Source organism: Calidris pugnax, unplaced genomic scaffold (genome assembly GCF_001431845.1).
Source record: "Calidris pugnax isolate Ruff unplaced genomic scaffold, ASM143184v1 scaffold18, whole genome shotgun sequence".
Lineage (NCBI taxonomy): Eukaryota > Metazoa > Chordata > Aves > Charadriiformes > Scolopacidae > Calidris > Calidris pugnax.
The window spans coordinates 5,330,591-5,349,699 of NW_015090812.1; the positions used below are offsets into that span (position 1 = coordinate 5,330,591).

The 19,109-nt window shown below is 40.0% G+C and overlaps 1 long non-coding RNA gene across 4 annotated transcripts in view; it reads right to left on the bottom strand.

Annotated features, from left to right (window-relative positions):
- Nucleotides 1–969: 969 nt before the first annotated feature.
- LOC106886190 overlaps nt 970–19,109 on the bottom strand; it is an 18,465-nt gene continuing 325 nt past the window's right edge. The window contains exons 2-6 of one of the 4 annotated variants that reach the window (XR_001411608.1): nt 9,975–10,089; nt 3,394–3,477; nt 1,989–2,052; nt 1,536–1,589; nt 970–1,437 (exon numbers count right to left, since the gene is read on the bottom strand). This is a non-coding gene — a long non-coding RNA (uncharacterized LOC106886190). The remainder of the gene's footprint in view (nt 1,438–1,535; nt 1,590–1,988; nt 2,053–3,393; nt 3,478–9,974; nt 10,090–19,109) is intronic. The other 3 variants (XR_001411609.1, XR_001411610.1, XR_001411607.1) reach the window with 3 other exon arrangements.

The following is a 19,109-nucleotide window of genomic DNA, read 5'->3' on the forward strand; positions in this document are numbered from 1 at the left end:
TGAAGAGACAGGAAGAAAAAAACGCAATTGCATGTTTAATATCATGGTTCTAAAGCTTAGTGAGGTGGGCACACACAGGATGGATATATGCTGCACACAACTTGGAGATCTCCTTCTGTTTAAAATTCTGTCTCCTCTGTGCATTACTGATTTGTCTGTATAGCAGACAGAGATAACAGCAACACCCTGTTACCTCAAGCGTGAAAGGTTTGTTCTGGGAATCTAATGGCCAACTGAGTGGAATTAATTTGATTTTTTGTTGTTGTTTTTCAGCAAGCATTTAAAAGGTCCACCAGTTCATCTCTGTCAGAGATTATTTTTCTCATGGCTTAGCTTGGACACTAATCTCACTGTTGCTTTTACATTACATTAATAGAGCAGGAGCTAAGGTTTTCTCCATGTGTTCAGTATTACAATTTGCAAGTCTTGTTGCTTGGGATACCTGCAGGAGCAGTGTCTGTTTGCACAGCAACAACGGAACTAGGGTTCAGACACTGCTAGATAATCAATCAAGAAGGAACAAAGATAGTTTTGAAGGCTACCCCTCTTCTTGGCTGATGCTCAGAAGAGCTGGTGAAAAATGCAAAGACAACTGAGTACACTGGCAGTATTTATTATACATTTTATTTCATAACTGGATTTTTAGGAATCAGTTTTTTAATTTAGTTATGTTACTCTGCTTTAGCAAATCATATGTGAATATAGTTGTTGTTTTTCAAAAGTGCTTGTTCTGTTTAGTTGCTTTTGTTGCCACAAGTCAACTTTTCCATGTAGTAATGTCCACAAGGTGGTGCCACAGCTAAAAGGTTAGCAATAAATAAGGCAACTAAAATTTTATAATTCTACCTTCTTTTTATAACTGATTAAGGTACCTGCATCATTAAATAATTAATAATTATTTTATAAGCGTAATATCATTGATGTTTCTAATGACATCACAGGCTTGCAAGCTTTTTTTTTTTTTTTTTAAAATCACTCGTGTAAGCTGAGTTGGATCTGTTTTGAGTGGGAGCGAGCCCCACACACCTGTGACTGTCCAAGATTGTGTCCAGAAGTGAAGAGACAGCACAGGGGTAAGTAAACAGGATGATGAAGAAAGAACTGGATCCGTAGAGACTGAGGCCAGGAGAGTTGTGTATGTCCTAGCAGGGTTACCAGCTGCAAAGGCTGTGCCCCGCAGATGTGTCTTCTCATGGAGACCACGAGGAGATGCGTGCCTGGATTGCTTCAGCAGTACCACCTGAGTCAGCCTGTGTCCAGACAAGTGGAATAGTTCATCCTTGGCTTTGGCTGAGTTCCATGCAGTCACCCTAGTGTGGCTGTGGCACATCATAGCCTAATTTTCAGAGTTTTTTCTACAGCCAGGGATAACCAAGCTCTCCATTACCTGTCACACATGGTTAATTCCAAAGGGGTGTGAAGTGCTTACAGAGGAACCTGGAATCAGAGCAGCTGGATTAGTATATACAGGTAATATTTAGTAGTAGTCTTTTTTTTTTTTCTTCAGTCTTGGTTAAAAAGGCAGCCATCCCTACCTGTGTTTAGTACAGGTGGTCAAGTGTCTGAGCATCTTTCTGCACAAGATCAGACTAGAGAAAATAAAAGGCAATAGCAGGGAATGTAAAATGATTATGTGCATTAACCACTCAGTACAGAAAAGACAATAACACTTAAAAGGTAAAAGTTCTTTGTGTGCATCTGAATGCACTATTTTCTAGCAGGCTTGCATGTCCCAGAAGAGCTGAAGTGCAGAGAGGGGTGGTCATTCCTCTCGGCGTGTGTGTCTTCAGTTCTTCAGCTGCCCCTGGCCACGTGGCCATGATTGCTTCTTGCACCCCTACCCCACTCCCCTCAATGACCTCAGCAATGCAGATATGCAATAAATATTCTCTATGAGCTTCTGCAATGGCTAGTTTAAGTCTGAATCATTTATTCATCATACTATTTTGTACCAAAGGCAGCAAGAAAAAAGGAGAAATTAAAAATACCTTTCAAAGAAGCAGTGCATTGATTGTGGCTTCCTGCTAGAGTCTCTTTTTTGGTCTGGTAGACCTGTATCAGATAGAGAAAAATAAAAGGTTTTGCATAATATATTTTCTCTAAATTGCTATATTATCATTTTTAAGTATACTAGAATTCTGGTGGCTTGTAAGACTCAGTGGAAATTATATACACCCATTATATACACTGTGAATCATGGTCTGTCTCCTGGCTATCAACTGGAATGAGCGTTAGAGGCTTAGTAAACCTAGTTCTAAAAGTTGTCAAAAGACACAACGGTCACCTCTTTAGTTTTCTTTTTTACTTTAAGATATTCTTTATTTATATTTTAAAGTGATTTTCTGCATTTTGAAAACTTTGTATTGGCTTCAACAGCAGTTTGGAAAAGTCAGAATCAGAGAACTAACCAGAAGTACAAAGTCACTGAATAGGTAAACTGGATTTAATTTCTCAGTCAGTGCAGTTAGTTAGTTTGGACTAACTGCATCATGACAGTGACATTTGGCCAGAGTATTCCTTTAAGATTGTTCTGAGTGTATGGCAGCAATGTGTGTTGCAATTAGAACGATGTATTTCTGGTTTAGTTTGGATTTTGCTTTTTCTCTGACTTCGTGAATATTTTCCAGATATTTCATGTCAAGAAGAAATTACTCTCTGTTCTAAAGGAAATGGCAGAGCATCTGAGGTCATATACTTAAGTCTCCACTACATGTAAAAAACTCAGGTATGCATTATTTGAGTAATTTAACAACCAAATTGAAATCCTAAACGTTTGTCCTTGCAATTTTTTTTTGATGATTTTGCATTCCTGTTGGAAATCCCATAAGTATTTTTAAAACATTAAAACTGTTTTTCCTCTAGGTCAGGTTTTCTCTTTTCCCATGTAGGGAATCCTGAACAAAACATGCTTTAGCTCTATACCTATGCCTAAATCTCTATTTAGATACCATTAAATATTAGAAGGAGGTAACTTCCAGTATTCTGACTTCGGAGTCAGCCTGAGCATGGCTCAGAAATCATCCTGCAGATGCACAGTGTTAACCGGAAACAATTGAGAATGGCAGTGGTATCCTGCAGGATGTGTGCAACTCGTTGGGCTGTGTGCTGATTTACACAGGACTACATTATAGATTATACGTTCTGGTAATTGCGGTATTGTTATTGCTGGGCTGTATCTAAGCACAGGAAATACATATAAGCACATTTGAAGTGATAACATCCACTCCTGTTTAAAAGGCAATATTTTATTCTAGTTGAAAAACTCCTACATAACACAGCGTTTGCAAGAGAAAGTAGGTGATTTCCTAGTTAGTACTTAGAAAGACTTTTAGGAAAAAAAAAACATTAATTATGGGAGGCCCATAACTAGCATTTACAAATAAATCCACATACATTTTTATTCTTATTCCCTTTAAAAATGTTTTTTTTCAGTGTGGACTCTAATCCAAGATCAGGAAGGATGCAGTACACTTCTATCTGAAAACACAAGAAAGATCAAAATAAATTCTCAGTGTGTCACCAAAACCACAACACGAGGTTTCTGTCAAGGAGAATGAGTAATACCATTCTAGCTGTGTAGAATTCTGTGAGTGGGTAATAATTTCTTCTGCCTGATAGGGCAGATTATATATTTTACAAGAAAATTATCCCATTTAAAATCTTGCCCTATTTCTCCAGCTCAGAGGAAGCCTACCCACCATACCCATTTTCCTCTCTGTTTAATATTAGGCTTCAGGAACAGGCGTGTTCTCCAAACAACATCCCCAGCCCTGTCGTGCAGTTCAGGAACAGAGGCATCCATTCTTGCTGCTGCTCTGGGATGCAGGATTTGGGTTCATCCCCAGCCCTGCAGCTGGAGATAGCACACATTAAGGCCCCTCTCGGATCTCTCTCACCATTTCTCTTGACGGTGGAGGCTTCAGACCTATCTATGTGCTTAGGAAAGTCACTGATCAAGTCAGGGGTCTCCCAATTTCCTTCCACGAAGGAGGTGTGGATCTATCCAGAAGAGGGAGGGAATGTCCATCAGATTTTGTATGCCAGCCTCTTCTTCGCAGGTAAGACTAACTGACAAAACATAGCTAACATATTATGCATGTTATACCTATTTCTTACTTTGTTTCACCAGGGAAAATAGATTAAAATTGGTATAAAGTTTCCTTCTTGTTCTTCTTGATGGAAAATTACCAATGAAGAGAAAAAAAGACAAAGGTTTAAGTTGATGGAATAATTAGAGGAAATCATATGATGTTCTCTCAAAAGGCCTTCCAGATAAACAGAATTTTTTTAAATATTATGAAACATTCTTGCCTGTATTAATACATAAGAAAAGTAACAGTAGAACTGTAAAGCAAATAAATAAGTAAAATAATATAAATCCCTGAGCCATAGCTACATCTAGATCCATACTGCAGCATGATTTCAATTGTATTGCAGGGTAAAATCAGAATTAACGTTGATGCCATTTGATACTTTTCCTGTTTGTAGTCCTGGAGCTTGTAATAGTATTGCAGGTCAATAATGTCACTCTATACTGTGTAAATTGATTTGTTGAAATGATAGTTATGGGTGAGGCTCTAAACAGACACTGCAACGTATAATAAAGGATTGACCTACTAACAGATCTAATGGTGATGTGATAAACACGTATCAAAAATAGCCCAAAGCACAATTATTTGCTTCATGATTTCATGAAAAGCTTTTTATCATTTTCCATTTATATTATTTAATATTAAGAATACATTTGTCTTTATGAATTTATAAGTGCTACTGGTCTGAAAATTTTGAGCCAACACTGAACAGAACTTTAGTTTTGTTAGATGTCATATTAGCAAAATTTTGAAATAATACGGTGGCTGATGCCTCTAAATTATTACGCTTTTGCTTTTTTGGGAGAGGTCCATATTCTTCTGGGAGCATCACCTGCTTAGGTAAGCTTTGATTTGCAAGATAATATGAAGATATGTCTCATTTAAAATAAGCTCTTTGGTGTTTTCCTGAATAGCAATCTCTGTCCCCAGTATAAACTCGTAATATCCTGTTTAACAAAGGAGCAGCTTCAATAGTACTTCAAGTACAGAATGTTATGCCAGTTTTCAAAGTTTGTTGCAGGGATCAGGGCTTTAAAAGCAAAGGTCAGTTAAAGATCCCTTCTTGGAACACACTAGGAAATGAGCCCCTGTGTTTATTTTTTTCTCATAAGTCTACTTACTAAATAGACCAATAATAAGTTTACCTTTAATATAATTGAATGTATTTGTATTTGTGTGAGTCACAGGAAAGGAACAAGTATATGCACACCTACCACGGCTGCAGCATGGGTGAATCTCTCTGCAATACATTCAGGTTTTGGCTTTCATTAAGCAGTAAGAGATGGCACTGCAAAAATACCTCAAAGCTTCAAAAAAGAGATTTTAATGTCTGTCTGTTCCACATGGGAAATACATTTCATCACTCTTTTACATGATATCAAAATCGTTGTGTCATTCCTTAATCATGACTATGGAGGATCAATTACAATGGAAATTAAAATACCAGAGACTCTGTATGCTGTAAGGTTTGTAATTAGCTCAAGATACCCGGAGAAATTCTGTAAGTTACTTTACTCTTCATTTTGCCTTGTCTCAAATGTGTCGGATTTAGTTTGAGTTTATAAGAGCAACTTGTCACTAAATTCTGAGTGGGAATGTATATGTTTCAATTGAAGTGCTCTAACGAGTCCTCGTCATTAAAATCTCCTATGAGTTCTGTCGCTTGCAAGGAACCGTGTGGAGCCTCAGAGCCTTCACGGCTGTTGGGTAACTCAGAGGTTTCCTCCTCTGGCTTGAGCAGTATGACATAACTGTAAAGCTCCTGAGATATCTTCGGGGCTTAAATACTTGGTTTAAATATCTAAAAGATAAGAGTTTCTTAAGCATTAGAAGACACAGAGTCAGGCTGGTGACCAGCTGGCCTGCCAGGTGCACTCTGCCCTATTTTGGGTAAGTAATCACTTGGGCCTGGGATCTACTGTACTCTTTATGTCTGAACACATTTGCAGCTATTTTAAGTGGCACAATAAAGCGGTCAGCATAAACTGAGAAAACTCTGTTTAGCACTTTGTCAGTGTGCCAGAAGAAATTCCTTGGGATTCAGAGCCTAAGGTTTAATTTCAATTAATTGTCAGGGTGCTGAATATTATTTATTCCATGCTACGGCTCATTTTAATCCAAACCACTGTCAGCTACCTTCACTGCAGGCGAAATGATATTTCCTCCTCTGCAGGAACCCATCTAGGTATAATCCAGTTTGTTCTCCTGTCTCTGAATTTGGTTTACAAGGACGACAAGAACAGAGATTGCAGCTGGCTGGGATCCCCTTGCACTTGGTTGTGTGGCAGCAGCCTGATCCAAACAGGCGAGTCTGTTTTTCCACAAAATAATTACACACAATAATATGACAAACTGAAAACTTCTCAAAGTTGTTAAATTATATCTAGTTTTGAAAAGATACTGAGCGAGGCAATGAAGCCCAGTGGGCAGAGGGCTGGACGGCGATTGAGAAATCTGGGTTCTTTTCCAAACTCTCCTGACTTTTAAGTGACCTTGAGCTGTCACTTCTTTCTGCTTCAGTTTCACTGTGTCTTGAGGAGGAGGAGGATAGTAACCCTCCGTAATGATTTCAGATCTACTGAAGACAGGATCCCTGTCCACCCCAGGCATTTCTTGCATTATCCTGAGCTAGATGCAGCTGGGGTTGGAGATGGCCAGGATTTGGTCAATACCTCCTGTATTCCAGAAAATGTGAGAAACTTTGGTTGTTAGGCTCCTTGCTTTCTATTGTCTCTCAAAACATATTTCCATGTAAAAGGTCTTACTTATCTTTCAGACCATTACAAAATATCTCCAGAACATTTCATATTATTTAGTTGCCACAGTTCTTGCTAACATTACTGGGAATTGTGATTGCCAAGTGCTTCTCAAGATCTTACAAATGATAACTTAATATAGATAATATATTTTTGACCCAAAAAAAAGTGTTTTGCAATGTTATACTTAACAAATTTGGGTACAATTGTTATCAGTTAGTTCATGTTACAAGATATCTCAATTGGACCTTTAGCTTGAGTTTAAAACACTCTGAAACTCAAAAAAATATGTTGTTTTTCTTTTAAATTATATCTTGATTATACACATTTTGTATTGATCTACAACTACAAGCTCTGTGCACAAAAAGAACAGTCTACTTTCAAAACTGTTGAATGCTTTGACCTCAAGGGCATAGAAACTGTTGACTCATTGTTTTTACTGCATATAATATTAGTCCTTTGTCACATCCAGGGAATGACATCATCTTCTTCATTGTTAGCAGCAGGTTTGAATAATAGAAAAAGTGCAGCATTAGTTGTCTGCTGTATTTGCTCTTAATAAATGAATGGATATCTGGAACCGAGATTCAGATTAGGATTTTTGAGTAACATTTAGAACAAGTTTGTGTCCAGAGCTTCCCTCCTGCCCACCGTCTGCAGGGCTGACAAGCTGGCAGGAGCAGGGAGCCTGCAGAGTGAATGTCATCGAGGGGACTGCCTCCTCAAAAGCAGTAAGGGGAGACAGGAAAGGAAGGGACCAGGTACAGAATGAAAGAGATCTTTTCTTCAAGGTCAGTTTAGTAAAGGGAATCCCTAGACTTCTGGGAATCATATTTCTCTGGAATCTAAAATTGTGAAAGGTAGTCCTCTGAAAATAAGTCATCTCTGTGACATGCTGAAAAAAAAAGGGGAAGTGATTATCTTCAAAATGCACCAGGAGAAGTATTTTAGCCATTCCAAATTTGTATTCATGTCTATTACTCTTCTACTCCCTATAACTAAAATGTCTTTGTCCTATTCTCAAAGAGTAATTCCCTATTAGAAGTATTTCCCTGCGCCTGCCTGCTGCGTGGAAGAAGGATACATTGGTAATCAGGCTGGTGGAGGTCTCCTTTGGGGTGATACACCACCTTCTTCTATAAGACTCTGCAGAATTATGGTGAGGAACATTTTAAGTGTTGCTTCTTGCACAATAAAAATTCACGGTGAAATAGTTTACACTGCGAGAGATTCCTTGAGAATCTGATAAAATGCCAAATCCTAATCTGCCCCTATTATCCACTGCCTTCACATCATCCCAGAAAAATGTGATGTATTTAACTATAAAATTATACCTTTGTGGTCTCCAGAAGATTTTGTACCAAATCTAAGTTCCTGTGTTAACAGACTGAACCAAACTGGATTGTGAAAAGCTGAAATCCGTGGAGCTGGGAGAGAAGGGCAGAGGCAGAGGCTGGGAAAGTTGGAGGCAATGGGTTAAGGATCCAGGATTGCTTAATCACGGAGGCCCACGTACCAAGAGTGGACGCAGAGAAGGGGTACACACATGGAAATACTTCCTAGAATGCCAGAGCTAAAAAAGAACAAACAAACCACACTGTAAAAGATTAAATTCAGACCCACTGACTTGGAAGCAGCAGGGACCTCATGTATTGGCCTTTGTGTGACGGAGTTCTCCTGCAGGTTGTGACAGCTCCTTTGCAAGGAGATGGTTCAGGTTTAAGCAGGTGCATGTGTCCCCATTCCCGTCCCAAACTGCTGCTCCAAATTTCAGACTTACCCACTGTGAGAAGTACAAAATGTTGCACTTTTTTCTTTATGTTTCATATGCTCTTGCAATATGAACCCTGACTTCTTTTCTCAGCCTCCTGTTCAGTCCACAGTTCCTCTTCAGTCAACATTTCTAAAAGATCTCATGTAGCATGAATTTTGGTGAGGCTAAATCAGCTGATTTTCCCTTAACCCTGTTTAGAAGAGGCTTTACTTGGACAAAAGCAATAATGCCAGCCATTTCCCTTCATCCCTTTAAAATTACTGGCCACCTCTAAAGAACTTGGTCTCTCTTTTATGTCACTGTCTGACAACTCGTCTGAGTTAAACAGGTTGCTGTGGCCAAATTAAATGCTTGGGAAATGGACCATAGAATTAATTTGCAATAGTGAGTTGTCTCAGCATCGTTTCTCTTCCTCTCGAGGGGAATGCTGGCTCAAGCAAAAGAAAAGATTAACGTAATAAAAATATTCTAAAGACATCCTGTTAATTGTCCCAAGCTCAGATGGTATTGTCTATTCTTCTCTTGCACATAATCAGCAAACAGTGTAAAATTCAGAATATCTTCCCACCGTGAAAGTATAAGATTCAGTGCTACAGGGTAATCTCTGTCTTTCTGGAAAGTGGGTGAAAATGTGGAGTGGCAGAGCTTTGCTTTGGTTTTCATAGCCGATATCAAATTTGCCCCATTTATGAATGTAATAATAAGACTTGTTAATTTTGACACACCAGCAACTTTTATGAAGAGACTAGAGGTATGTGCACAAAAGGAAAATTGGAAGCAAAATAACAGCAAATTTTGGTAAAAGAAGGAATTATTTTTTTTCTCTGAATATGCAAATAAGGTTTTCCATGTTTGTTTAGGGAGAGAAGAGACTTGAAGTTTTAAGTTCAGCAAAAACAGATGCTTTCATTTACAACTACATTTGCAACTGTGACCTTGAATATCAAACTCAGTGACAGCAAATCTTATTTTTAAAGTAAGTGAATATATCCAATAAAACTCAGAAATACCCACAAATATGATATTTGTGAAGCTGAGTGAAGCACAGCTTACAGAGAAGCAAGATGTAGCAAGAGTCTGTAATTCTCTATTTACTCTAAAATGTCCTTTCCTCAAAATGGACAAAGTCTGATTTAAGGCATTTTTGCTTAGATGAAAATCATCATAAAATATGGAAGAAAATGTAGAATGTCATTTGCTTCAGTTCATGTAAACTAATCGGGCTGAATGATGAGTCTTCCTGTAATTCGGAGCATTGCTGACTACTATGCATGAAACAGTGTTCCTCCCCTCGTAAACAACTCGAGCTTTGCGTATGTATCAGTGTAGAAAAATAAGTATTGGCTTACTCACAGGTTGCTTTTTAGGCACTGGATTCCCAGAAATGTATAACAGCATCTAGAAGCAAATGAATTTGTTGATATCAATCAGGTTTTCTTTCATTTTTTGGTCTTAAAGGCACCTCGATCTTAAAAAAAAAAAAAAGTTTGTCATTGTGAAAAGCAGAACTTTTATCTCCACTCTGATGCTCACTTCCTTGCTTCTTCTTCCAATACAGATTTTTGACACAGATTCAGTGTGCCTTATTTCATTTTCTTTCAGACTGCCAAAAAAGGTGTTTCCTAATACTTTACCAAACAAGCAGGTTCTCTAGAAGAGGCTAACTTGTTCTCCTGCTTTTATTACTTATGTATCTTTTCAAAATGAAATACTTTGAATGGGGCACCTTCTTTTCATGTCCAATATGAATTTTTTAATTCTGTCATTCTGCAGGACAGTAAGGAGAGAAAATAAACCAGATGCTTTATCAGATTGAACCTTGATCAGATTTTTCTGTGTTCTCAAAGAGAACAGTGTGGAGCAAGTAAAGTTACTATGTTTGTAGCTTTGAAAAGAAATTAAAGACCCAACTCTAAGAGCAGAATTCTACTCATCTTAAAAAAAAAAAAAAAGAGGGGGGTCATTTTGCTCTACCATGGTTGCATCTGAAAGTTTAGGATCTCCTGGTATTGAATCTCCATTACATGAATTGGGAAGAACTTATCAGTAGGAGCCAAAATACGGGCAGAATTTCACCCACCATAATACTTCCTATCTCTGCTGGTATCTGACATGAGTGGGTGATGAAAACTGTAACTCTGCTTCTGAGTTCTTAATTGTGGCAACCTAGGAAATCCTGACACTGTGTTAATTAGGTACTAACCATGGTGGGAGAGGTGTGTGAGCCTTCACACTAGGGAATTTTACTGTCTTTGAAGTATAAATTGAAATGAATAATGTTAGTGATAAGTTCGTGGTGGCAATGGAAGTCAAAAGGTTATGGTAGAGCTTGTGTCTTTTAATAGACAAGTTAGAAAAGGTAGATAAGCTTCTGGGCAGACAAGAAAGTAATGTTGCCCTCCTTGTGTGATGCTCTTGCTATAAGCAAAGGATATTGCAGATTTTTTCTGAACATTAAGTAATTCAAGAAAACAATAGGAGTATGAAAATCCAAAAGTTAGGCTTTAATTCATTTCCATCTCCTTTATTACCTTCTCAAATTATACTGCAAAGAACCAGAGACTAGACCTCTGGGAAAGCTCCTCAGGTCTCTGGGGAAAAGTCTGAGGAAGATGTTCTTAAAAACAATTTATTATTTAGTTTCCTCAGTATGGTAAAAGCTAGATACAGCTCTTCTGGCTTCTCCAGAGATGCCTCCCATTTATAAATGGCACCTAATAACAAGTAAGCCTTTTTGAAACATTTCAAAGACTTCTCAGTGCTCCAAAATAGCCAGCATTCTCATTATTTAAGATACATACTCAAACTGATTTCTCTCTCTTGATGCCTCCAGTGTAAAATTATTACATTGTCAGAAATAAATCAAGTCTAACTTGTGGGGGGAAAAAAATGGATTACATTGTGTGCTTCGTTTTGTACCATTATGAAAATGGTATATTAAATTCAAATACTTCAATTGTACCATTAAGATGGTGTCATTACGTGGCTTGCTAATTGATAGGTTTTTCAAATGAACGTTATAATTTTAGACTTCTTAGAAGGATCCATACGAAGAATTTCCAAAACACCGAGAAGTGAACTGGGTGTTAGGAAGGAAAAACATTTACTGAGAATATTTCCTAATGCATGTCACTGAAAAATCGTTACATAACTGCTGTGTGCATTCCAGGACTTGGTGCAGTCTATTTTTAATACCTGGTATGAAAGAACTTCCTGCTAGTTTTTCTCTTTGAAGGCTGCTTTGTGGTTCATTAGATCATGTTTTCAGGCCAATTTTTCTGCTATCCTTAAACGTCATTTTTCCTGCTTAAAAAAAAAAAAAAAGGTGAAACTGTATCAAATGCAAGAAGATGCTGAGCATAAAATATCATTAGGAGTGAGGTACGTGATGTGAGTGTTGCAGTGGTCCCAGAACTAAGCTCTGCCAACTCAGGCTTAATATTAAACCTGAAAAGAATTCTGAAGTTGTTATGCACTTTTAAGAAAAGCAAAAAAACCCACTTTTATGCCAAGCAACAGCACGAGTATGAATTTTCAACTTTGTGTTTATTAAGCCAGGTTTTTTTTTCTTTAATTAAATTAGAGAAGTTTTAATTTTGTGCTAGTCTCTATACAGTGTTATCACAGGTCACCCTTTTGACTGTTATTTATATAACCATGATCATTAACATAAAGCATTTTGCTTAAATGCAACCAAACTTCTACAAACATAGGCTATGCAAGGTATTTCAGACTATTTTAACTGCACAGAAAGTTTACAGCATTGAGGTCCTAGACAAAGGAAGGCTGCGAGAGATGAAATGGCCAGAGGGACCACCATTTTCACCTCCTCTGACTTCCTGCAAAACAAAGGCCACAAGACTTCCTGAATTAATTTCTTTTCAAGCTAGAACAGCATCTTTTAGGCAAACGTGCAGCCAAGTGACAGCCAATCCACCAGATCTGCTAAAAGAATTTAAAAGTGTTCATTTCATAGATTAAAAAATAATGACTGTACTTGCAAATTAACCAGTGGTTGGCTGTATATTACAAAGGACTTCTTGTGGCTCTCTTGCTCTCAGCCATGGCAGAGAAATGGAATGACAACTTTAAATGCAAAATAGCATTCAGTGGTAACTGCTGCCCTGAACCTACTCTTGAAATCCCGAGCAGGGAGGCAGCGGAGCGTTTCAGTCAGATGACTGAGGCAGGTAATACCCTCAGCTGTCCAACCTGTCCCTCAGACATACCTCACCGTTGCCACAAATGGAAGGTTTCGATGTATAGTGCAACTCTTTTGGTGTACGAAGGCAAAGAGCCAGCTGTGGCAGACGTGGAGCACCTTTAGGGGCCGTTAGGTTATGCTCAGCCTGGGGTCTGTAATGGCAAACTGCCCCAAGGAGAGCATTGGAGACGGGGGTACCTGCTCCACACCACAGGTTTGGTCCATCGGTGGAGCAGAGCCAGGGTACTTAAGAACCCCACAGCTAAGAAAATATTTGGACTTCCCTTACTGTTGCTTTGATGTTCTCCCACCAGAAGCAGTTCCTTTCCTCCCCTTCCCTCTGCTGTCTCCATAACGTTTCAGCTCCGCAGAATACTTTTTGATCATTTATTTCTGCCCTTCTGTAGATCGTTCAAGTTGGTTTTGTTACCAAAGAAACTGCTCCAGCCCTCAGTCCCAGTGCTCCCAGTCTCAGTCCCAGCACACGCCTCCTTCTCCCTCTTCATGTCAGAGCACTCTGGATCTTAACCTATATTTTCAGAGGAAACATCTTCACCCAAAAATGTGAAATCTAAATTCTGCTTATTTCAACAAAGTTCTTATTAAAAAATTCATTACAGGTCACTTTAAAATTTTCCACATTTAGGCCAAAGTCATGGAACTGCTCTGCTTAATCTTGTCCAGTACTTCATAATAACATCTTGTTTTCAGTTGCTTGTAACTGTTTGGGCTGGTATTTTCCAAGCCAACCATCTGCCCCAGGTTTAATTTTTGGCAGTTTCCAGCTAAACCACTGTAGTCGTTTTCAAGAACAAGGTTAAAAAAATATTTTGCCCATATTAAAAAATAATAATCTGGTTGCTTCATTCAGAAGTGCCAGTATCCCTACTTCTCTACAGAACGAATTTGAAATGGAACACCTTCACTGGTCTAGTTTCATCCATGTACCTTCTGAGCAGTAACTTGGAATCTGGCAGCACAATCGCTGTGGTTTCACAGATGTGCATCCAAATGTAACAAAGTTATAAGACTCCATAAAATCTCAGTTTGCACGTGATCGGTTAAGAATTGTTAGCTTCTGGCAGCTAAATTTTCCAAAGATCAGCCTGTGCTGACAGAGCCCGTCCTGCCTTTGGCTGCTCTATGGCCTGCAGGCATCATGTACAGCTCTCTCGCAGAGCAACCGAGTATGCTCTTTGCAGTGGGGACCAAGCAGTGTTTCTCCACAATCTCTGCTCCTGCCTTCCTAAGAGATCACCATCTGGGAGATCTTGGTACCCCTCCTGTGTGCATCATCTCCCTTTCTTCTGGTACTGCGGAGGGAGGCAGTGAGAAGATGAGGATGGATCATGAAGATGGAAGAGTTTGGGAAGGGGCCTGTAACCAGCAGAGCACGAGAGGGAGGGGGAGATGAAGGCAGTAGATGCAAGGGAGACAACTATTGTTGACCAGTACTAGGACTTCTAGGACATCATGGGCAGAAATCAGTTGTGAAAGCAGTTTGATGAGTCTTCATGACTAGGAGAGAAAAAAGATGAAGACATCTGGAGTACCACATCCAGCTCTGGAGCCTCCAATAAGAAGGACATGGACCTGTTGGAGCAAGTCCAGAGGAGGGCCATGAAGATAACCAAAGGAATGGAGCACCTCTGCTATGAAGACAGGCTAAGAGAGTTGGGGTTGTTCAGCCTGGAGAAGAGAAGGTTCCAGAGGGACCTTCTAGCAGCCTTCCAGTACCTAAAGGAGGCTTACAGGAGAGAAGGGGAGGAACTTTTTATCAGGGAGTGGAGCGATAGGACAAATGGTAATGGCTTCAAACTGAAAGGGGAGATTTAGATTAGATATCAGGAGGAAATTCGTTACTGTGAGGGTGGTGAGGCACTGGAACAGGTTGCCCAGAGAAGCTGTGGATGCCCCATCCCTGGAGGTGTTCAAGGCCAGGTTGGATGGGGCTTTGAGCAACCTGGTCTGGTGGGAGGGGGGTTGGAACTCAGTGATCTTTAAGGCACCTTCCAACCCCAACCATTCCACGATTCTGTAATGAGATTCTGCCAGGCAGTGGGGAAACGGTATGATATATGAGGTAAGGAGGTTAATAAGCATAATTGATATAAAGATAAGATGCCAGGGGAAATAATTAAGAAAAAAATAAAAGGATGGATGTGCAGATAAAGGAAACTAGGAGGTGAAAATAGAGCGTGACAAGTGCAAGAAGGCAGGAGTCAGGGGTTGGAGGGATGGAGAGCAAGAGCTGGGAGTTACCTCAAAACAGCACAGAGAAAGAGGAGGCAGGAGCCAGGCGGAGGGAGGATCAGTTGAGAGCATCAAGGGAGAGGAGGAGTGTGAGTGCAGAGTGAACTCTCAGAACAGGCTGTTTTTTTGAGTCGGACATCAATGCAAATTGTGATTTATCTGTAATGATATAGGAGTAGGAGTTGGGTATGGCTAGCAGCTGTAGCCACGCTTTTCTTTCTTGGTAGAGAGCTTCTTTATCAAGGATTCTAGATCTTTTGGGCCAGTGCTCCAGAGTTAAGGTGACCGCATGTTGCTGTTTATTTTTCAGGCTTCCTCTGACTTTATTAAACAAAAACATTTGAAGTGCCTAAAGTGCCATATGCTGCTTTTTTAACCACAGCAAAAAAAATATTTCTCCAAAATACATTTTAAAAAATATTTGAAGTAATTTTAAAATTATAGGTAGGGCTGCCAGCAATGCCTCTCACTGGCAGAGCAACGCCAGGCCCTGTGCCAAGCTCGGTGGCCTTTTGCTGGGGGTGTTTGTCATCTAAGAGGGCTTGCACCATCACCACAGTCATTAGGCAGGCTTCATCACAGGGATGAGCAGTGCTGCCTTGGCAGTTTTTTTTTCTCCTACCAGCTGGAGACATGGGAAGAGAGAGGCAGGGAGGGCTGAGTGTGCCGGGTGGCCACTGTGTGCCCACGGGCAGAGCAGAAATGGAGGTCTCTCAAGCAGGAGACAGGGGGTGCAGCAGCTGGAGCAGGAGGTGTCCTGCCCCATGGTACTGTTAGAGCTGCAGAGACACCAGAGTTACACTCTTCCAGTTTTAAAATAGGGGGGAAATGGTGATATTTGCCTCTAACGTGATGATGGAGCTTGCAAGCTGGAATTTCTTTAAGATAAGTGGCAAAGGCTTCCCCACAAGCAGCACGTTTGGTCTGTCATGTCCTCTGTCAGCTGGGAGGCAAGCTTTGCAGGGCTGAGCTGCTTTACTTTCCTTTTGAGAATGAAAGTAGCACTGCTGTCAGAGATTAAGTTGTTGGTGTGTATCAGGTGATGGGAAAAATCACTCTGAAACTGCAAATGCTCTGACGTACATTTATTTTTACATACTTGGGAGTTGCAAGTGTTGATTTGCTGTCTCTTCATCTGTCTGACAGACTGATAGCTTAGAAATACAAATTACACTCCTAATAACAACTCCTAGGGGTAAGGCTGCTGTTAACTACTTGGTCCCTCCTAAAGATTAAGCAGAGGAGCTCAGAGCTGATACACTGACCTATAGCTTCTGGAAGCAGCTCCCCCATCGAAATTCTGACCTACGTCCCAGCTAAAAATGCGTTCAGTCTTTTCTTAATTTGTAATAGATACTTGTGTACATTACAAAACCATCTCGCAATTTGGCAAATTAAGTTGTCTGTGGTTAGCTGTGGAATTGCAGAGATATTGCAGTGCAGTGCAGCATTGCATAACGAGCTCCCCCAGACTTTGCCTTACTCGAGTGAGTAACAGCAGCCCTTATCTCCAGCCAGCATCGGATTCATCCCATTTTTGAGAAAAGGATTGGTATCAAATATACGATGGGCATGTTATGCCTTGTGGCTGCAATGTTTTTTCAATTAACTTCTGTGAATATACCACAATGAAAAGTGTCAGCTTTTTGCCTCAGAGGCCTATAATTAGATTAAATGAATACAGTTAATTATCTACTATCTTCTTTACACAAAACAATATGTTTCTATAAATTAAAATGCTCGTACAGGAAGGAAATTGTTGTTCACTCCAATATATGTATATAGTGCTGGAATACTGGGAATGTGTCACAGTGTAGCACAGCTTTTTGTCTGCAGCCCTTATTTTACAGGAGCTAAAACAAATTACATCTGAAAAATCCACATACACCACACTATTTAGAGCATGTATGTTGGTGCAAGCTGGTGATATTAGTAAAAGCTGCAGTGCTCATGAAACAAATATACTTTTCTCTTTAGCAGATGTTCTCTATAAAATTCCTTTAAAGAGATTAAATACAGCTTTGTTTGTGTACCTACAGTCACACCCTCAGGGACTATGGTATGTCCAGATACAAAGCTGTTTTTTTCTAGCAGACTGTACCTCTCCTTTCAGAATATTAAAAAAAAAAAAAAAAAAAAAAACAAAAACAAACAAACAAAATAAAACCCCAAAAAATGTTCTGTAGGAAGTATTTACAATTGTCAGCTCGGTTCCCAGGCCTGCTGGTATTCCAGCTAGTGGAGACTGAAAATCTTCTCTGCCTGTTCTCCAGTGTTACTAAATACAAGCAAAAGTTCAGGAGGGATCAATATGCTCCCATCCTGGCATCCCTGATTCAGGGGGATGCTCAAAGAGGGGGACATCACCTCGGTGGTTACATATCTGAAGCAGAAAGCACTCGTTCTGATTCGATAGAGTGCATCCAAATGTCCTTATTTCCATCAGAATAGATGTTAATAACTTAAGGCCTAAACATTCGATCCTCCCTCACCAGAAAATTACAGTTAACTTTAGCAGAAGCCCTCCTCCCGGCCTGCAGCACACTCTGCATAGAAATGCCATGTGTGCCCAGGGTTGGTCCTGGGTTTCGTTAGGGTCAAACCCCGAGAAGCTTTTGCATCCTCGGTGTTCCTGCAGGACACCGCATCGTGCTGTGGTGGGTGCCCTGTGAGGATCTTTTCCTCTAAACGTTCATTAGCTCCCTGTATCAAAGCGTTCATTAAAAAAATCATTGTGTGGGTAATAATCTTAATCCTGAGGAGTGAGGAGGGCTGTGTTGCCATGTAAATGCTGCCCAGTTTCCTGCTCTCGGGGTGTAACAGGAGAAGAGAAAGACCATCTTGATAGGCACTATCTGCTGAAGGAAAACTTTCACCAGGAGCTGTGAATTGACTTTAACCTTTTAGTGGCTGCACTGAGAAGCAAAATTTTTCCTGCTTCCTACCCAGAATGAAGATTTTCGTTTAAAATGCTGATAAACCACCAGTAGCCCTCCTGATTACTTCTACAAATACCAGAAAGCAGTTACAGAGGAACAAAGAAATGCAACTGGAAACATGGTTCAGTGGTCTTGTACTTCCCTGAAAAGCTGATTATACTTTTGGCTGATTCAGTTTCTTTCAGAGGGAATTTACCCTTTTTGGCAGTTTGAGTTTCAGCAGCGCTGATTGGACTAACGGCAGAAAATGTGTCTTGGGCTGAGGAAATTAACTCAGGGTCCTCTGTGTGTCAAACTGAATTTTGCCAGCGAGCTCTAGATTTTGTCTTGCAGCCCCTCGGTGTCCCTCGTTTTGTAGGATTCAGAAGCCATTTTAGTGCTAGTTTAAAAATAGAGACATTTCACTTATGCTTTTGCAGGTGCCTTGCCCAATTCCCCGCTTTCCCTCTGCAATTTATCTTTTGGGATAAGCACTAATGAAAGGTCAAGGTTATTCTAAAGAATCCAACATAGGAGTTCTCTTCCTCGTAGTTCCTGAAGATTAACTTTGCACAATTCTAGCTGATCCCGTGCTCAAAGGTAATTCAAACATTCTGGGAAATGGCACAAAATGACAAGCAGTAACCTTTGGTGCTGGAAAACCTCCCTGGTGATTTGTATTTAGTGCTTCTTCAAAATGCGAGGAGCCATCTTACCATTCGGTGCCATGGCAGAAGTTAATTTATTATTTTTATTTTTTTTTTGGTGTGGGGCTCTGTAAATGAGGTCTGCAAGAGCAAGGCTTGGCACATCTGGCTGTGAGAGATGTGCCTCGCACTTTACATCCGAAGATAATTTCCTCGCCTCTGTGCCACAGAAACCAAACAGCGTGGAGCGTGGATTTATTATTTCCCCCCCCCACTCCCTCCCTCCCTCTTTCCCCTGGCTGCAATTTTCAAATGTAGCAGAAGGTCATAAAAAGCTCGGGCAGGGAGATACACCTTGCTTCCCTTTTTTAAAAAAAAATTTATTTTGTTTTTTTAAGGAAACCTGGAGACAAACCTGCCTCTTTTTTTTTTTTTGGCTTCTGGGAGAAGATTCTCCTGCATCCCT